This window comes from Lynx rufus, unplaced genomic scaffold, assembly GCF_022079265.1.
Source record: "Lynx rufus isolate CCGP_SWC_20201006 ecotype Redwood Valley unplaced genomic scaffold, mLynRuf1.p SCAF_2, whole genome shotgun sequence".
NCBI classification, from domain to species: domain Eukaryota; kingdom Metazoa; phylum Chordata; class Mammalia; order Carnivora; family Felidae; genus Lynx; species Lynx rufus.
Window position 1 is genome coordinate 2,495,572 of NW_025814834.1, and position 17,910 is coordinate 2,513,481.

The window sequence follows — 17,910 nt, forward strand, 5'->3', positions numbered from 1 at the left end:
ACAGGGCTTTCCGTGGAAATGCGGAAAGCAGAAGTGACAGACGGCTAAAATAAGGCCGAGCACAAGTTAAGTCAGCACCATCAGAGCTACAGACTCATCGGGGACAGAGTCCTGGTCCGACTGAAGCCCGAGGCTCGGGGACCCCAAGACCCAGCGTGTGTCCAGCGCCCCGCAAACAGCCCAGGCGAAGACGGCACCCGGGGGAGGTGAGGGCCCGGGGCCAGGGAAGCCCGGGCTGCAGCAGGACAAGGGCAGCATCAGAAAGCACAGGTCCAGATTCCCAAATAAAGGGGTGATTATGGGCCCTGCTAGGGAAAGGATTAGGCTCCCAGGTGATAATCGCAAACAGCTGTAAAGGGAAGCTATAAAGAGTCGGCAGTAAGAGGAGAGGACTTAGTGACCCGAACAACAAGGACAGTCACCAAAGGGGCGGAGCGCCGTCAGCCGCGGTCGCAGGCACGGCCTCTCACGCGGGGAGACGTCTTCATGACTCTATGTGCTGTCGGTCACTTTCCTTTTAATTAGCTTGTGAATCTCTATGATTCGGGGCTTCTTCGTGTCAGCATATTTGTGTGCTAAAAGGTTACAGACAGGTTAGATCAAACGTTCCAGATTTTTTCCAAAGCGCAATGATCAAACAGTTGAGATTCAGAAATCTATTGGGCTTTCCGAAGAGTGGTGATATATTTTTGGCAAAGCTGTGGGGAAACAGTCACCCTCATACATTGCAGATGAGAATATAAAAACGCGCATTCCCCCTTGGACGGGAATGAAAAGATACCTAGCAAAACTGCATATTCATTCACCCTCGGGCCCAGCAATTCCACCTCTAGAAACATCCAAAGACGCAGTGGGAAAAATATACACGCATGTGTGCACAAAACTAATCCCTGGGACACTTGTTACAAAGCAAACAACAGGGAACCACCCACGGCCTGTTGAAAGGGGGCTGGTTCCCTAAGCTGTGGGGAGAGCTACGCGATGGAGTACTATACAACCGTGAAAAAGGAATGAGGAATATTTCCATATACTGCTGTGGTTAGACGCTTAAGACATTCTGCTCAGCGAAAATACCAAGATGGATACGTGCCACTATGTATTGAAAATGTGAGAGAATATGAAAATATATAAGTATTTTTAACTGGAAGGATATAACGTACATTTCCACAAAATTACTGACAGGAGGGAGGAGGGGACAGAGTGGTGAGGCCAGGGACAGAAGCTGGACTTCTCTGACTGTAACACCATCGTATAGGTCTAACTTGAGATCCTGTAAATAACGATAACAGAAAAACACTGATTAAAAAGCAACTCCTAAAAATCTAAAGCAAAGTGAAGCCGGTGCACCTGGCTGTGTACCTGGTTGGTGATAAACCAAACAGAAAGTAACTATTGAATGTGACTTTCTTTTTAATTAAGTTTATTTATTTATTTTGAGGGAGAGAGACAGAGAGCACAGAAGGGGCAGAGAGAGGAGGAGAGAGAGAAAGAAAGAGAGAGAGAGAGAGAGAGAGAGAGAATCCCAAGCAGGCTCTGTGTTGTTAGCACAGAGCCCAGTGCAGAGCTCAAACTCACGAACCATGAGATCATGACCTGAGCTGAAAGCAAGAGTCAGATGCTTAACTGACCGAGCCACCCAGGGGCCCCCTGAATGTGACTTTTAAACTTAATTATTTTGCTATCCATCCCTAGTGGGATATACTCCAGGGAAACACACACACACACACACACACACACACACACACACACACAGGTAAACTACCTTCAGGAATCATCCCGCGGCCAGTCAGTGTCGGTGTTGCTATCCCGAAGTAGCTGTGTGCACAAGACAAATTAGCAATTATTCTGGTGTCATGGAGAACAGAGATTTTTTTTATTTTGGAGAGAGAGGATACATATGGATCAATTAAACTTAGTAAAATGTAATGGTCCTAAATCTGATTTGGAAGTGAACTTATTTAATTAAAGAAGTATTTCGTCTCTTAAAAAAGGTTGCTGTTTCCTTGCTCCGTCCACTGGAAAGGTCTAGTAATTAGAAAACAACAGTATCCATGAGGACCCCTAGAGCCCAAAGAGAGAAAACATCCTTTGAGGTGTATACTTAAGATCGGTGCACCTTGGGGGCAGCCCAAGTGGACAAGCAAAATGGACTATATGTCCGGTCTTCCAAAGACAGTTAACTGCACCCCGTGCCGCGACGTGGATACACTGGTGACATCGTGCTGAGGGGAGGAGCCAATCACAGCAAGACAAACACTGTGTGGTCCCACTGGGAGGTGCCCGGGGCAGGTGCACATCAGAGCACCGTGAAGTGTGGCAGTTGCCAGGGGCTGGGGAAGGCAAGGGCTTGTGTAACTGGCACAGAGCTTCGGTTTTGCAGGATGAAAAGAATTCTGGACGTGGCTCGTGGTGACAGCTGCTCAGCCATGTGAATGTTCCCAACATCAGCGGGCCGTTCGCTGAAGAGTTAAGACGGTAAATTTTATGTTATGTATATTTTACCACATAAAAAGATGGGGGGGTAAAAACAAAGAAAAACACCCAGGGTCCAGCAAAAATGGGACCATTCGGGGACACGTGTCACGCCTGAGCCGCTTCCTCTTGGCCAGTGAGGTTTCTGAGGCGAAGTGTACCTGTGGGGGCCGGCGGGGTCACACAGCCCCTGTTCCTTTCTCTGCTGCAGAAGGAACATTTCCTGAGAAAGAGGGGAATGGATTCGTGGACCCAGTTTGCATGACTTCAGCTGATTCTCCTGTAGGCGCCTCTTCAGATCCTGCCTCTGTCACTCGGCGTGCTGCACGCGTGTTCTCAGAATGCCACGTTAAAGACGTCATTGCACCCCGGCCTGCGGACGGGGTCCTGCCCAGCGTGGCTCTCCTAGATTGCTTTCCTCACTCCAGCCCTCCTCACCACACTGGTTCACAGCCCTCGTTCCGGACTCTCTCTCTCTCCCTCTTCCTTCACATCTGAATTCATCCTGATTCTTTGCGTGGGACAACAATCGGCTTCTGCTCAACGCACGGCCACCACACGTGGAATGAATGAGCGCCGAATAGGCCGACATCACTGCGGTCCAAAGAGCGGTGAGCTGCCAACATGCCTTCCCCCAGGTGCGCGGGCGTAGACTCATGAGCCACTTGGGGAGAGAGGGGTGTAAACACAAAACCACAACAGATTGTACGAGCCTCTTAGACTTTAGAGGGCGTCTCATTTAATTCGTCTTATACAGGTGATTGAGCCGCGGTCCCCAAGTCAAGTGACTTGGTCAGACTCCATCAAGCAATTGTAAAGCAGAAAACGATAGAACCCAGAACACTTGGCGATGAAGAGTGCATTCAGACTAGGCTGGAGAGGGCAGATAGGTGCTGTCGGGAGCCGTCACCCTGCAGATGCCAAGATTCCTGTAAAGGGGTGTTATTTGTATGTGGACGTGGTGTCTCCCTACCACCTCTGCCATCACCACTTATGGTCACTCAACCTCCATCAATGGCTATGACGTTCGTTTCACGGCTGCATAGCAGATTACCATCAACTTACCGGCTTAAAACACTTCTATGGATTCACTCACAGTCCACGCAGAGTGTGACTTCACAGGGTCTCAAAAGCTGAAATCCGGGTGGCCGCTGGGCTGTGTTCTCATCTGGAGGCTTGACTGGGGAAGGATCTGCCTCCAAGCTCCTTCCGGTTGTTGGCAGAATGCAGTTCCTTCTGGCTGTAGGGCTGCGGCCCCACTTCCTTCCTGGTTGACAGGCTGAGCTGCTCTTTCCTCAAAGGGGCAGCCCTGTGATCCCCTCAGGCTAAGGAGACTCTCCCTCATGTGGAATCCCTCTCATGTTTCGATTCCCCAGTCTCTGACTTCTGGCCCCAGATGTCAAGGGTCACATGCCTGGGTCAGGTCCCCAAGGTAATCTCTCCCTCTTAAAGTCAACGGTGCCATTTAACAATCTAATCATGGGAGTGAGATCCGTTTATATTCACACGTTCACACCTTGCACAGGGTGTGTATGCCAGGGCGGGATTTGGGGGCTCTCTTAGAAGTCTGCCTGCCGCGCTGGCCCAGAGCAGCCCCAAAGAGCCTGAACACCGGCCCACAGACTTAGTGCCACATCACAGCTGCAATTTGTGTTGGGAGGAAACTCGGAATCAGGAACGTCGGCTCCATAGATCTCCATAGGATGCTGGATTTGAACTTGATTCCAGCTGGGGGAGGGGGGAGAGGGAGACAGTTCTAGTTAAGTCAAAGCACAACCGATTGCCTGCTCTGCCTTCTTGGTTGGACTGAAATCTTCAGCATAGCCAGCTTGTTCCTCCCACCTGCAAGAACCCTCTGGAAATTATTCCTAATGGTCCATGAAAAGATCAAGGACCAACCAAACTCAGATGTCTACAGTTGCCATGTTCTAATTTATTGGCAATATGTTGAGTAATGCTTTCCTGATTATTTCCCGGTTAGGGTGCTTTACCAGATGAAAAATGGCCAAAGACAGTTATTAATTAAATGGAAACACAGCAACCAGATGTGAAGATCCCAAGCTCTTTTATTTTAAAGTATCTCCTCTCTCTCTCTCTCTTTAAAGAAACCCTGGCTAGAAGAGAAATTTGTCATACCTTTTAGCTTATAAATTTATTTTCAACATCCATATGCAACAAACTTCTGGTTTCATTTCCTATCAAACGATGCTTTGAACTTGTTTTCCTTCTAAAATCATCCCAAGTACATTCATATTAACCAGGGAGGCCGGCTGCTTTTGTTAAAGAAATCCTGGGAAGGAAGGAAGGAAATTGAACCCATTTCCAGAGTCGAAGAAGAAGCAGCAGTGAAAAGAGTAATTTACAAAGTGCACTGCCCTGCTCATTGGCGATGCTTCTCTTGTCTTTTCGAGACAACTCTCTACAACCCCAGCGTTTCAGAGGCATGAAGAAACCAGAGGGTGTTCTGATAGTATCTCTTGGCGTTACAGATAAATTGAGACTGAGAGAGATGAAGTGACTTTCTCTAAGCCACACGCCTGGTTAGCAGCTGCCTCGAGGGTCCAGATTCCCCAGGGCGCTGCATGTGGCCAGGCCATCTCCCTGACCTCTGGAACGGGGCCAAGGAACACCCCGCCCCCAAGATACCTCCAACCCGCTCATGGTTTCATGAAGAGGGTGTTGCTAACGGAAATGCAAAATGACGTAAATTAGGCAGATTCTCATGTGTTAGTGTTTTGAACAAAGACGGAACATCTGTCTTCACTTTGTCCTTGCAGGAGAATCTTCTGCGTGAGCATGCCTGGACCCATTCTGATGATTCTCCGTGGGATGGGCCAGGCAGGGAGAGTGAGGCATCACCGAAGGACATCTCAGGACTGCCAGCCGGGCTCCTGGAGCTTCTCTGCAGGGTCTGAAGCCCGTCATTTCTAGGGAGATGCGATGAATGCCCAAAATAACGTCCCCAGCATGTCCTGTCATGCCTTTTGTGCCTAAAACCTATAATCTCTCTAGTTGTCAGAGTCAGTAGTGATTAACAAGTTATCCAGTGCTGGTTTTTTTCTTATTAATAAGGGAAATGTTGAAGTTTAAAAATCATTTGCAAAAAAACATATTTTTAAGTGTGATGTTTTGACCTAAAAGGCATTAATAGTGCTTTTCATGTACAAAAAAAAAGAAAAAGAAAAAAAGAAAAACAATTATAAAAGACTATGGGTTTAAATAGTAACTTTTAAATTCTTTTTTTTTTTTAATGTTTTAACACTTATTCATTTTTGAGAGACAGAGTGTGAGGGGCGGGAGGTGCAGAGAGAGAGGGAGACACAGAATCCGAAGCAGGTTCCAGCTGTCAGCACAGAGCCCAACGTGGGGCTTGAACTCACAAGCCATGCGATCGTGACCAGAGCCGAAGTCGGACACTTAACTGGTGCTCCTAAATTTTTTTTTTGAATACAAGGTCTGTCAACCTTGGCACTATTGGGCCAGACTACTTGTCGTGTGTGTGCCTGTTCTGTGCACTGTAAGGTATTTAGCAGCATCCCTGACTTCTACCCACCAGATGCCAGTGGCACTCTCCCTCCCCCAGTTGTGACCATCAACAGTGTCTCCAGGCATTGCCCTGTGTCCCCTGGGGGCCAAACGGCACTGGTTGGCACAGAGCTGAACGATGACAGTGCATTTCAGACCTGAATGGGAACAGCTCACACTTCCATTCAGAGCCAGAGAGCCCTCGCAGGTAGTTTTGTAATAAAATCAATATTCAAAATCACCAAATATAGGGGCGCCTGGGTGGCGCAGTCGGTTAAGCGTCCGACTTCAACCAGGTCACGATCTCGCGTTCCGTGAGTTCGAGCCCCGCGTCAGGCTCTGGGCTGATGGCTCGGAGCCTGGAGCCTGTTTCCGATTCTGTGTCTCCCTCTCTCTCTGCCCCTCCCCCGTTCATGCTCTGTCTCTCTCTGTCCCAAAAATAAATAAAAACGTTGAAAAAAAAATTAAAAAAAAAAAAAACAAAAAACAAAATCACCAAATATATATCTAATGTTCAATTTAAAGAAAAGCTTTCTTGGGGCACCTGCGTGACTCAGTCAGTTAAGTGTCCGACTCTCGGTCTCGACTCAGATCATGATCTCGCAGTTCATGAGTTTGAGCCCCGCATCGGGCTCTGTGCTGACAGTGCAGAGACTGCTTGGGATTCTCTCTCTCCCCTTTTCTCTGTGCCCTTCTCTCACTCATGCTCTCTCTCTCTCTCTCTCTCTCTCACACACACACAAAATAAATAAACTTTAAAAAATAAAAACAAAACCTTCTTAACAGGCAGAGCTTCCCAAAAGAAACTCCTGCTTGAGGAAATGGAAGATTGTTTATTACGCATGTGTCCGAGAGGAAGGAGACTCAGGAACTCTCTAGCACAGACTACTGGGAAGGTAGCAACCAGCAGAAGCAGGGATGGGAGAACACTCAGCCATCTCCACTCAAGAGATGGGCGTCAGAATGCAGAACAAAAGAAAAGAAAACAAGACAAAAAATGCTACCTATCTGTAAAACGTTTCTGCTTAAAAGCCTGCTTCCCATCACTTAACATTTTTAGATTGAGTAAAGGAATCCCACGCTGCAGAAAATTCAGAAAGTACATAGAAGTACGAAGAGGCATGAAAACAATCGCCCTCAATCTGCCCAAAAGAGATTGCTCTTGGTGCACGTTTATATTTCCGTCCAGATGATGTCCTGTGCCTGTTTGGGGCTTGTTGAGCATTTTGCGTTGGAGGCAAAATGTATCCTCATTTAATTAACCATCCTCCTGTTGTTGGGTATTTACAAAAGTCACCAAGACCAAAGCAGTTTTTGTTCTTGACAGATACGTCTCGCGATTGTAATATACTTAGCTCAGCACCCAGATCGATGCAGAGTAATTAAATTGCTTCCCTGAACAGTTAAACTCCCACCAGTAGTGAAAGAGTTTCTGTCTCCTAAATCCTTCACTGGCGTTAACTATTACTTCACTTGGTTGTAATTCAATGGGTCAAAATAGAACAGATTGCTATCTTAATTTAATTTGCATTTCTTGACTACCAGTGAGGTTGAATATTTGGGTCTTTTATTAAATAGTTTGTAACAGAAGATCTTCTTATGACCCTGTTGTGAATTTCTTCAAAACTTAGTCAATTCCCTTATTACTTGCATGAGTCCTCCTCTTAATAGGGATATTAGATATTAAGGTCTATCTTTCACCGATGTTTGTAGGGAGTGGCTATTTATAATTTCATATTTACACACAAATTTGCTTGGGGGAAAACTCCCAGACAAGCTGAAGTTATAAATAAAAAGTATAAAATACTTGACAAAAATCTATTGCCATAGGACACAATTAATAGAACCAAATCATGGGAGAATTCATACCTAATGAAATAGAGAGAAAACAGAGCAATTTGAAAAGGACTTTGACATTAAATTATTAGACTTTATGGAAACAGAAGGAATAACAACCATTAAGTGAGAAAAGACATTTCAAATTGAAGAAGAATCCATTTGGAAATCTGGGAGCTGAAAAACACAGTCATTGAAATAAACCAAAAGTCAAAAGATGGCTTAAATTGTATACTAGATATAACAGAAGAGAGAACCAACAAATTAGAACACAGAGCTAAGGATATTGCCCAGAATGCAGCACAGAGAGATGGAAAATAAGTTTAGAGACATGGAGGTGGATGGAATCCAAGATATATCTAACAGCAGTTCCCGAAGCAGAAAATGGGCAAGTGGGGAGCTCTTAATCAGGTAACGGCATAGAATTACTCATAATTTAAGAAATAATGAGTCCCCAAATTGAAGCAGTTCACTGAGAGATGAGAAGAACTGAGCTTTTTATTTTTTTTAATTTAGTTTATTTTCAATTTTTTAATGTTTTTATTTATTTTTGAGACAGAGACAGAGCATGAGCAGGGGAGGGGCAGAGAGAGAGGGAGACACAGAATCCGAAGCAGGCTCCAGGCTCCAGGCTCCGAACTGTCAGCACAGAGTCCGACGCGGGGCTCGAAATCACGGACTGCGAGATCATGACCTGAGCTGAAGTCGGACGCTTAACCGACTGAGCCGCCCAGGTGCCCCTAGAACTGAGCTTTTTAAAAACAGCCAAGACATACACATATGAGGAGAAGCATCAGAGAGAAAGTATTTCAATCGCCATAAAGAAATGACAGATCAGGAGCAGAGTTTTTAGCAATACAAGTAGATGCCACAACCTTGAAGTAGCCGTTCCAAATGTGAAGGAAAATTAACTCTCAACCTAGAATTCCATGTTCAAGGACACTGCTATAGACGTACTTCAGACATCCAAGGATTAAGGGACTTTCTGTGCATTTGCCGGTGGTTTCCAAATTTGTCTGCATGTTGGAATCACCTTGGAAGCTTCATAAATGTTAAATGCTGATGTCTGTGTCTCAGCCCCAGAGATTATGATTTCGTTGAGCTGGGGTGTGCCCTGGACTTTGGGATTTTTCTTATTTTTTTTATATTTCTTTTTTAATTTTTTAATTTTTTTAATTTTTTTAATTTTTAATTTTTTATTTATTTTATTTTTTATTCTTTCATTATTTTATTTTATTATTTTATTTTGTTGTTTATTTTTTTATTTTTTTTTTTAACGTTTAATTTTTTAGCGTTTTTATTTTTTTTTCTTAGGGATTTTTCTCATGTGCAGATAAGTCTGGCATTCATTGCCATTGGCCCTTGAATGAAGAATCAACTTGAAAGACAACAATAAAAATGAGCCCCCCATGGGGCGCCTGGGTGGCGCAGTCGGTTAAGCGTCCGGCTTCAGCCAGGTCACGATCTCGCGGTCCGTGAGTTCGAGCCCCGCGTCAGGCTCTGGGCTGATGGCTCAGAGCCTGGAGCCTGTTTCCGATTCTGTGTCTCCCTCTCTCTCTGCCCCTCCCCCGTTCATGCTCTGTCTCTCTCTGTCCCAAAAATAAATAAACGTTAAAAAAATTTAAAAAAAAAAAATGAGCCCCCCAAAATAATAAAGGAGAGGAATAAAACATAGTGACCAAAGAAATCAGTAAAATATGTTGGACAATTAAATAGTAAACTTTAAATAATACAGTTAAAAGTCTAAATTGGATCTGTATTATGTAATATAATAATAATACTGACAAACATATCCGTTTGAAAAATGCCAGGAACTAAAATTCTAAATACTTAATGTGGAAGGTAGAAAATAGGAAGTTCAGAAGGACATTATTGTGTTCCCAGATTCTTATCTTCTTTGTAAAGGGGCCTTAGAGTTAATTATGAAATGCATTTGGAAAATAAATTACTTATTAAAAAGTTATAGGTTACCACTGAAAAAAACAGATACAAAATATTTAACTTTCAAGTGAGCAGGCAACAGGAAAATAAAGAAAACTTTCAATCTAACAAAGCCTAACAAAGAGAAAAAGAACTAAGGAAAATAATGTTGAATAGAAAACAAACAAACAAACAAAACAAAGCTAGAAACAAGTCCAAATATGTCAGTAAACTCAATAAATGTAAATGAATTAAATCACCTTTTTCTAAAGACACAGATTTTTTTTTTTAAACCGGAGCAAATACTAAAATTGAAGTTTTGTCGAGACACCAAGATAAGGGGATGCGAATATCCTAAAGGAAGCGTCAGATTCACAAACGAAACGGTTGAGAGCCAGCCCACTGGCTTGGAACTCGTCCCCCCCAGGAACATGGTGAGAACACACATTTGTGGAGCATGTCTGTGGTGGAAGGGGTGTTGCTAGCTGAGACCCTCCTGAGAAGGAAGGGCGAGAGGGGATGACACCCTCCTTCACCCCAAGAGAATGGGCTCAGCTGTGGTTCTTGGAGACGCTCTACAGATTGGAGGCTGAGGACTCGCTCTAGACTGATGACTTCCCCCTGTCTCCCTGAGGGCTGTCAACTCTGCAACCCTGGGGGGACAGAGCAGTAAATGAATATAAACATTTCAATTAACAGCTCAGCCACACTTATTTGATTTCTGAATTGAGATGTGTTTGAGGTGGCAACCTGAAAGTCACAGGTGAGTGTGGGACGCCCCCCCACCAAGCCTCCACCACCAAGAAACACACTTTATAGAGACAGGAAACCAAAACCAAAATAAAGTGTTGTCTTCACTACAGCATAAATCATGTTTGTTGCACATACTAGGTACAAAATACTCAGCTACCTACACTGCAGGAGTGAAACACCCCAAACACCACAAACACAAGGAAGCAGAGGGTGAAAGTAAAAACATGAGAATGATATAGGTAATGGCTGAACAAGGAAAGCTTGAATGGGTTTATAAACACTGGATGAAAGAGACTTTACGGAAAAAGTATTATTAGGGATAAAATGATCATTTTTGATAACAAAAGAAAGAGCTCCCTGGGAGCAGGACGGTCATCAACACACACATACCAGATAAAACAGCCTTGCCACAGACAAGCAAGAATCGGCAGCACCATAACAAGTTAGCAAATCCTTAATCCAAGTAACATTTTCAAACACACTTCTTTTCCTAACAGATAAAGCAAGCTTTCCAAATATCAGCAAAGTTAGAAAAGATTGAAACGCCATAATTGGCGTGTGGAATATAGACAGATGACAGCTGTAAATGGAGATGCCACATGGAGATGGGGGTGGAACTGGAGATAGAAATGGGAATGGGAATGGGGGTGGGGAAGGGGCTGGGGAAGGGAATGGGGGTGGGGGTGGGGCTGGGGGTGGGGTTGGGTTTGGGGGTGGGGGTGGGGGCTGGGGAAGGGGATGGGGGTGGGGCTGGGGGTGGGGTGAGGGTGGGGCTAGGGGTGGGGCTGAGGAAGGGAATGAGGGTGGGGCTGGGGGTGGGGTGGGGGTGGGGTTGGGTTTAGGGGTGGGGGTGGGGGTGGGGGATGGGGAAGAGGATGGGGGTGGGGCTGGGGAAGGGGATGAGGATTGGGATAGGGTTGGGGGTGGGGATAAGGTGGAGATGGGGACAGAGAGGGGTATCTCCCAGGCTCCCACAGGTACAGACTACACATTCTTTTCAACCACATAAAATATGTTTTTTAAATCTGACTATACACATAATGGATCACAAAGGAAGTCATGAAAAATTCCAAAGATTTGAAAACATGCAGTCCACAATGATTTTACAAATAAAAATTTAAAGTCAGCTCATATCCACCCATACATTTGGAAACTAAATAACACTTTAAATAATTCATGGATCTGGAAGAAATTGTAATGGAGATTATGAATACTGAGAACTGAATGACAACAAAGGAACTATACTCAAAAATCTGTGGGCAGTAGATGAAAGGCATATAAGGAATTTATAATATGAATATATACTGGAAAAGAAGAGAAGCTTTAAAGTAATGAACTAAGAATTCAGTATAAAAATTTAGATAGTTTAGATTAATGTAGAACCAAAGAAAAACAAAATAAGAAAATAACAAAGTTTACAATTACAGAAATAATAAGTCCAGAAATAATGAGGAGAAAGAGAAAACTCAAAAACTGATTCTCTACAAAGGACTGATAAAAAATACAAATTCTTTTCTCGATTCCTCAGGAAAAAAAGGCATCGATAAATATCAGAAGTGAAAAAGAATAGTCACCATCACGTAGTGATCAAGATAGAAAAATAACAATTTGGGGCTAATATATTTTCAATATTATATATCATGACCATTTTCTTTTAAAAATTTAAATTACTGAAGCTTCTATTTTAACTAATATGCTCCAAATACTAAAAAAAAAAGAGGGACAACTCTCTCCCTTAGGAGGCAAGCAGCCCTATGGTCACAAAACAAGATAAGGCAGCAAAACTATGAGACAGCGTCTGCACAGCAAAGGAAATCATCAGCCAAATGAAAAGGCAGTCTACGGAATAGGAGGAAGTATTTGCAGACCACACATCTGATAAGGCGTTAATAGGTAAAATGTATTAGGAACTTGTGCAACTCAGTATGCCCAAAACAAGTAATCCGACTGAAAATGGGCAAAGGACCTGAACGAACATTTTTTTCCAAAGAAGACATACAAATGGCCCACAGGTACCTAAAAAGGTGCTCAACATCCCTCACCCGTCATCAGGGCAACGCAAGTCAAAACCACAACACACACCTGTTAGGATGGCTTTTTATCCAAAGGGCAAGAGGTAAGCGCTGGTAAGCAAACACTTGTGGAGCAAAGGGAATCTTTATGCACCGTGGGTGGGAACGTAAACTGATGCAGCCACTGTGGAAAACCGAGTATACAGGACTGTCATGTGACCCAGCAATTCCCCTCCTGGGTATCCGTTCTGAAGAAATCAAATCGGTATCTCAAAAAGATGTCTGCATTCCTAGTTCATTGCCGCATCATTCACAGTAGCCAAGGTCTGGAGACCACCTGAGTCCTACATGCCCACTGACAGACAGATGGACAACGATGTGATGTGTCCATATACGCAAAATGGAGCATTACCCATCCGTGAGGAAAAAGGACATTCTGCCATTTAGGACAACGTGGTGGGAGAGAAAGGAAAATGCTGGTCAAAGGGTACAAGCATTCAATCAAAAGATGAATAGTTTCTGGGATGCTAATATTCAGCAAGGTAGCTACAGTTAGCAAAGGGTATTGTATACTTGAAATTTGCTCAGAGAGCAGATTTCAAGCATTCTCGCCGCGTGAGAAAAAGGTAACTACGTGAGGTAATGGGCGTGCTAATGAACCTTATTATGAGAATCATTTCACAGTGTATACATACATCGAATCGTCACATCACTCTAAATATATGCAACTTTGTCAATTATGCCTTAATGAAGCTGGGGGTGTTAATGAATTAATTAATTTTTAAAAAGGAAAATTAGGAACACAGACTCCAACCCCCAGATAAAATATTGGCAAATAAAGAGCCTGAAACACACGGATAAAAAAAATATAAATCACGACTAAGTTAGATGTATCTTAGGAACGCAAAGATGGCTTAACGTTAGAAAATGTGGTAGTGCGATTTGCCACAAAAACAGGTCAAAGACGAAAAGTCGTGACCGCCTAAATAAATGCAAAAGAAGGCATTTGGTAACACTAAACACCCGATCACCACTAAGGGAAGGAATTCTTGCCAAGTAGGAACAGAAGGTAATTTCTTAGTCTGTGAAGAGGTATCTACCCAAAGCTTCAACAGATAGTCTGGTGAGAACATACTGACATGTCCTCTTTAAGTCTCCAGACTGAGTGGCATGCTGGGAAACAACTCAACGGATTCTTCAGAACAGTCACAAAACCCAGACAGGGAGTGGGGGCGGGGAACGGGGCTCAATTCAAGGAGACTGAAGAGTGGCGTGTGAATGCAAGGTGTGAGCCTGGATTGGATCCCGGGCCAAGCGAAAGCCACCTGCAGGGGGCCCTGTCGGGGACAGCTGGCAAGGTGTCTCCCACCTCGGGTAGGGAAGAATACCCTGAGCTTCCCTTGAATCGTTTCTACATTACATTTATTTAATTTATTCACGGATACCTTAGATGGACTTCCCACCCAAGTCCCAAAGAATGTTTTCTTCCTGGAAATGTTCAGGTTGTCCGTCAGGCTAAGAAGGAGGAGGAAGAGGTATAGCCATGACCACATAGAATGAGGAGAAAGGAGGTGCCTGGGGGCAGGGGGTGGCGGGGAACTCACCTCCAAGCAGGGAGATTATAGTGTCGTGCAGGCGTGGGAGAACCGACCACCCGGTGGAAGAGAGAGCTGGCAACCTGACATGTGACCAGGGTTGACCAGGGTGTCACTGCCCATTAGTGGGGACAGGACGGGCCACTCAGTGACAGTGCCTAGAATACTGAAGGAGAACTAGCTGATCACCTCCTCACCCCATTCATAAATGTGCCATTATCGTCCCCAAAGATGTCCATTCCAAATGGATTAACAGTGAAAAGAGAAGCTTTAAAAATCCTGGCACAGGGCACCTGGGTGGCTCAGTGAGTTAAGTGTTTGACTTTGGCTCAGGTCAAGATCTCGTGATTCATGAGTTCGAGCCCTGTGTCAGGCTCTGTGGTGACAGCTCGGAGCCTGGAGCCTGCTTCGGATTCTGTGTCTCCCCTTCTCTCTGTCCCTCTCCCACTCAAGCTCTTTCTCTCTCTCTCTCTCAAAAATAAACATTAAAGAAGAAAAAGTTTTTAAATTCTAGAACAAAACATGGGATATAATCTTGATCTCAGGGGGCACCTGGGTGGCTCAGTCAGTTGAGCATCTGACTTCGGCTCGGGTCATGATCTCAGGATTTGTGAGTTCCAGCCCCTAGTAGGCTCTGTGCTGACAGCTCGCAGCCTGGACCCTGCTTCGGATTCCGTGTCTCCCTCTCCCTCTGCACCTCTCCCACTCGCACTCTGTCTCTCTCTCTTTCTCTCTCTCTTTCAAAAATAAATAAACATTAAAAAAATTTTTTTTAAATCTTGATCTCGGGACAGATCTTTTAAAACAGGCCATAACACCGTGGCACACAGCAGGAGACTGGCGGCCCAGAGCGTCACAGAGAACACCCTCCCGAGTGGGGGCAGGCGACCGGCTGGCTTCTGGGAAACTGCCGATACCCAGCCAGTTTCTATCCTACCTAAATGGCAACTTGCTCAGATTCTCCCTCATGTTTTCACCATTAGGTAGAGGGCACCCCACCTCCTGAGGGCAAGAAGGACCCGGATGGGGCAAGTGCTGGAAGAGAAGGGCGGGGCTTTGGGACAGCTCCAGGGGGCAACGGTGACCAGGGTCAAGTTTATAGGGCACTTGGCACCGATGGCCCAGGAGCCATTGGAAAACAGTGGTGGTGGCACCAGTCAGCCAAGCTACTCTGTTTTCCCGCCCAGAACTCAGCTCTCCCATCAAGACTGGAAAGATCTACAGGCCTGACTGGGCATGGGAGTGGGCTTCCTGGAAGTGGCAGGGAGGGAGGGACCTGGAGACCTGGAACAGTGACACACAGGGGCTGTCAGGGTGAGGGCAGCAGGTGTGTCCAGGAGAGTTGCTGGTGAGGCCAGATGGCCCGTGCCCTCCATTTCCTACAAGTTCTCGTCACAACACAGGGGGACAGACGGGCCTTCTTAACCAGCTGTTGTGGAGCCCTAGGAGGAGAGCTAGTTGAGACCCGTCCTGGGAGGGGCCACGTGGTGTCCAGACTCTGCCAAGGCTCCCCACGCCACACGCCTCGCCTGAGTCCCGGGCATCACTGGGCTTCTGTCCTGGGGCCCAGGCTCCACCCTGGGCTCTGACCTCAGAAGCCTGGGTCTGGCCCAGCTGCTTACACAGCACCCTCCTGGCTCTTGGACCACATTTCTTTAGGCGGCCCCGAAGCCCAAGACGGCCCTGGGCCCCTCCAGGCTGCACAAGCACCACCTTGTTCTTCCAACCGGCCGTGGCCGTGGCCGTGGCCAGAGCCACCTGTCAGATGGCCGTGACGCCCCCATTTCTGAAGTGCACGTGAAAATGTTACAATCCGCATGGCGAGAAAGCACAAGCCACATCCTCGAGTTGTCTGGACGTGGGTGTGCGCAGGGCTGGGGGGGTCTCCATCCTCCCACTTGTCTCCCACATCCCCATAGCAAGGACATGAAGTCACGGGGGCTCTCTGTGTCCCAGCTGCTGTGCCAGGCAGGGGACGGGCCATCTGGATCTCTTCCGGCCGCTTCTGTGAGAAGTAACTAAGCCCAGAACCGAGTCAGCGAAACCAAGAGGAACTACGCCGTGTCTCTGAGGCCACCTTGTCACTCTCCCCCAGCGTCCTGGAAGCATCAACGGCACCGTGTCCTCAGTGGGTTCCACGGCCCCCGGGGTGGGGCTGCTGAACTGCCCAAGGCTAGGACGCCTGTGACTGGGGGCAGTCTGGGGCCGCGGCCTGCAGTAGTGGGGGGGGTGGGCACTCCAGGCTTCCCTGCCAAGGGCTAGGGTGCCAATGACCTAGCTGATTCAGGAGCAGAGAGACACAGAGGGGAGTCCGTGGAGGCGAGTGCCCTGCCCCCCCGCCTGCAGCCCAGGAGACCCCACCCACCCATCCCCAAGCCTGGGCCCCTCTCCGGGAAGGGACTTCCGCTCATGTGATGGGAGCCTGTGTGTTCGCAGAGGGAAGAACCCAGCATGACACGGGATCCGGAAAAGGAAGGTTTCAGAGGCCCGGACAGGAGGGTGAAGAGATTCGGCAAATCCTCAGGGGAGTTTCCAGCTGAGCTGGCTGAAGCCTGGGAGACAAAAGGACACGCCTGCTCCTTCCCAATTATTCCGACCAAAGAGCTTTTTTCTCCAACGACAGAATCCTTCCAGGGAAAGCCCCACATCTCCAAGGCACGCATGGGATTCCTATTAGCATTCAGAACCATTTTCTGCACCAGTCTGATGAGATGGTTCCTGTTCAACCTTAATCTCCTCCATGTGGCCTCCTTCTTGGCCAACTTCTCAGCTAAAAATAAGATCTCCTCATCAACAAATACTTTACTATTGACTGTGCTGCCTGAGTCCACGCTGGTTACCAGATCACAGGGCCGGTGTGCAATAAAATGCCATTTGTAAGGAAGTATTAAATCAAATGAAACTCAGGAACACAGCTTCTCCGGAGCCTTTTTCTCGTGTGTGAAACTTGCTGGACGTTAACTGTGAAGCGTTTGCATGCAGAGCGGAGAACAGGGACTTTCTGAGCTAAAATCGGGTGCTTCCGGCCCCCGCTGCGTCTTCACTCGCAGCTGGGACCCGGACCACGCGTCCGGAGGGGTGCCTTCCGGGGCCGGTGACACGGATTCCACATACAGGTGCGGAGACCAGTGATGGGCGAAAGAGTGCATGACTTTGAAGATAATGGGCTTCCTTGTTATAGACTCTCACTTTGATGGTTTGTCATGGAAAACCCGTCCAAGCCTACTCGAAAGACGCAGCACCCTCCAGACGGCCTCCTTACCCCCCACCCCCCAGTCCCCAGCACAGGCAGGACATCGCTCCTCCCAGTTCCTTTTTCATGAGTTTTGCAGGTGCATCTCCGTTGGCAGTTTGTGTCTCTGGGTCTGTCCCCATTGGAAGTCATGTATCTCTGGGTCTGTCCCCATTGGCTCCTGTGTATCTCTGGGTCTGTCCCCATTGGTTGTCATATATCTCTAGGTTTGCCCTAATTGGCTGTCATATATCTCTGGGTTTGTCCCCATTGGCTCCTGTGTATCTCTGGGTCTGTCCCCATTGGCTGTCATGTATCTCTGGGTCTGTCCTCATTGGCTCCTGTGTATCTCTGGGTCTGTCCCCATTGGCCGTCATGTATCTCTGGGTCTGTCCCCATTGGCTGTCATGTATCTCTGGGTCTGTCCTCATTGGCTCCTGTGTATCTCTGGGTCTGTCCCCATTGGCCGTCATGTATCTCTGGGTCTGTCCCCATTGGCTGTCATGTATCTCTGGGTCTGTCCTCATTGGCTCCTGTGTATCTCTGGGTTTGTCCCCATTGGCCG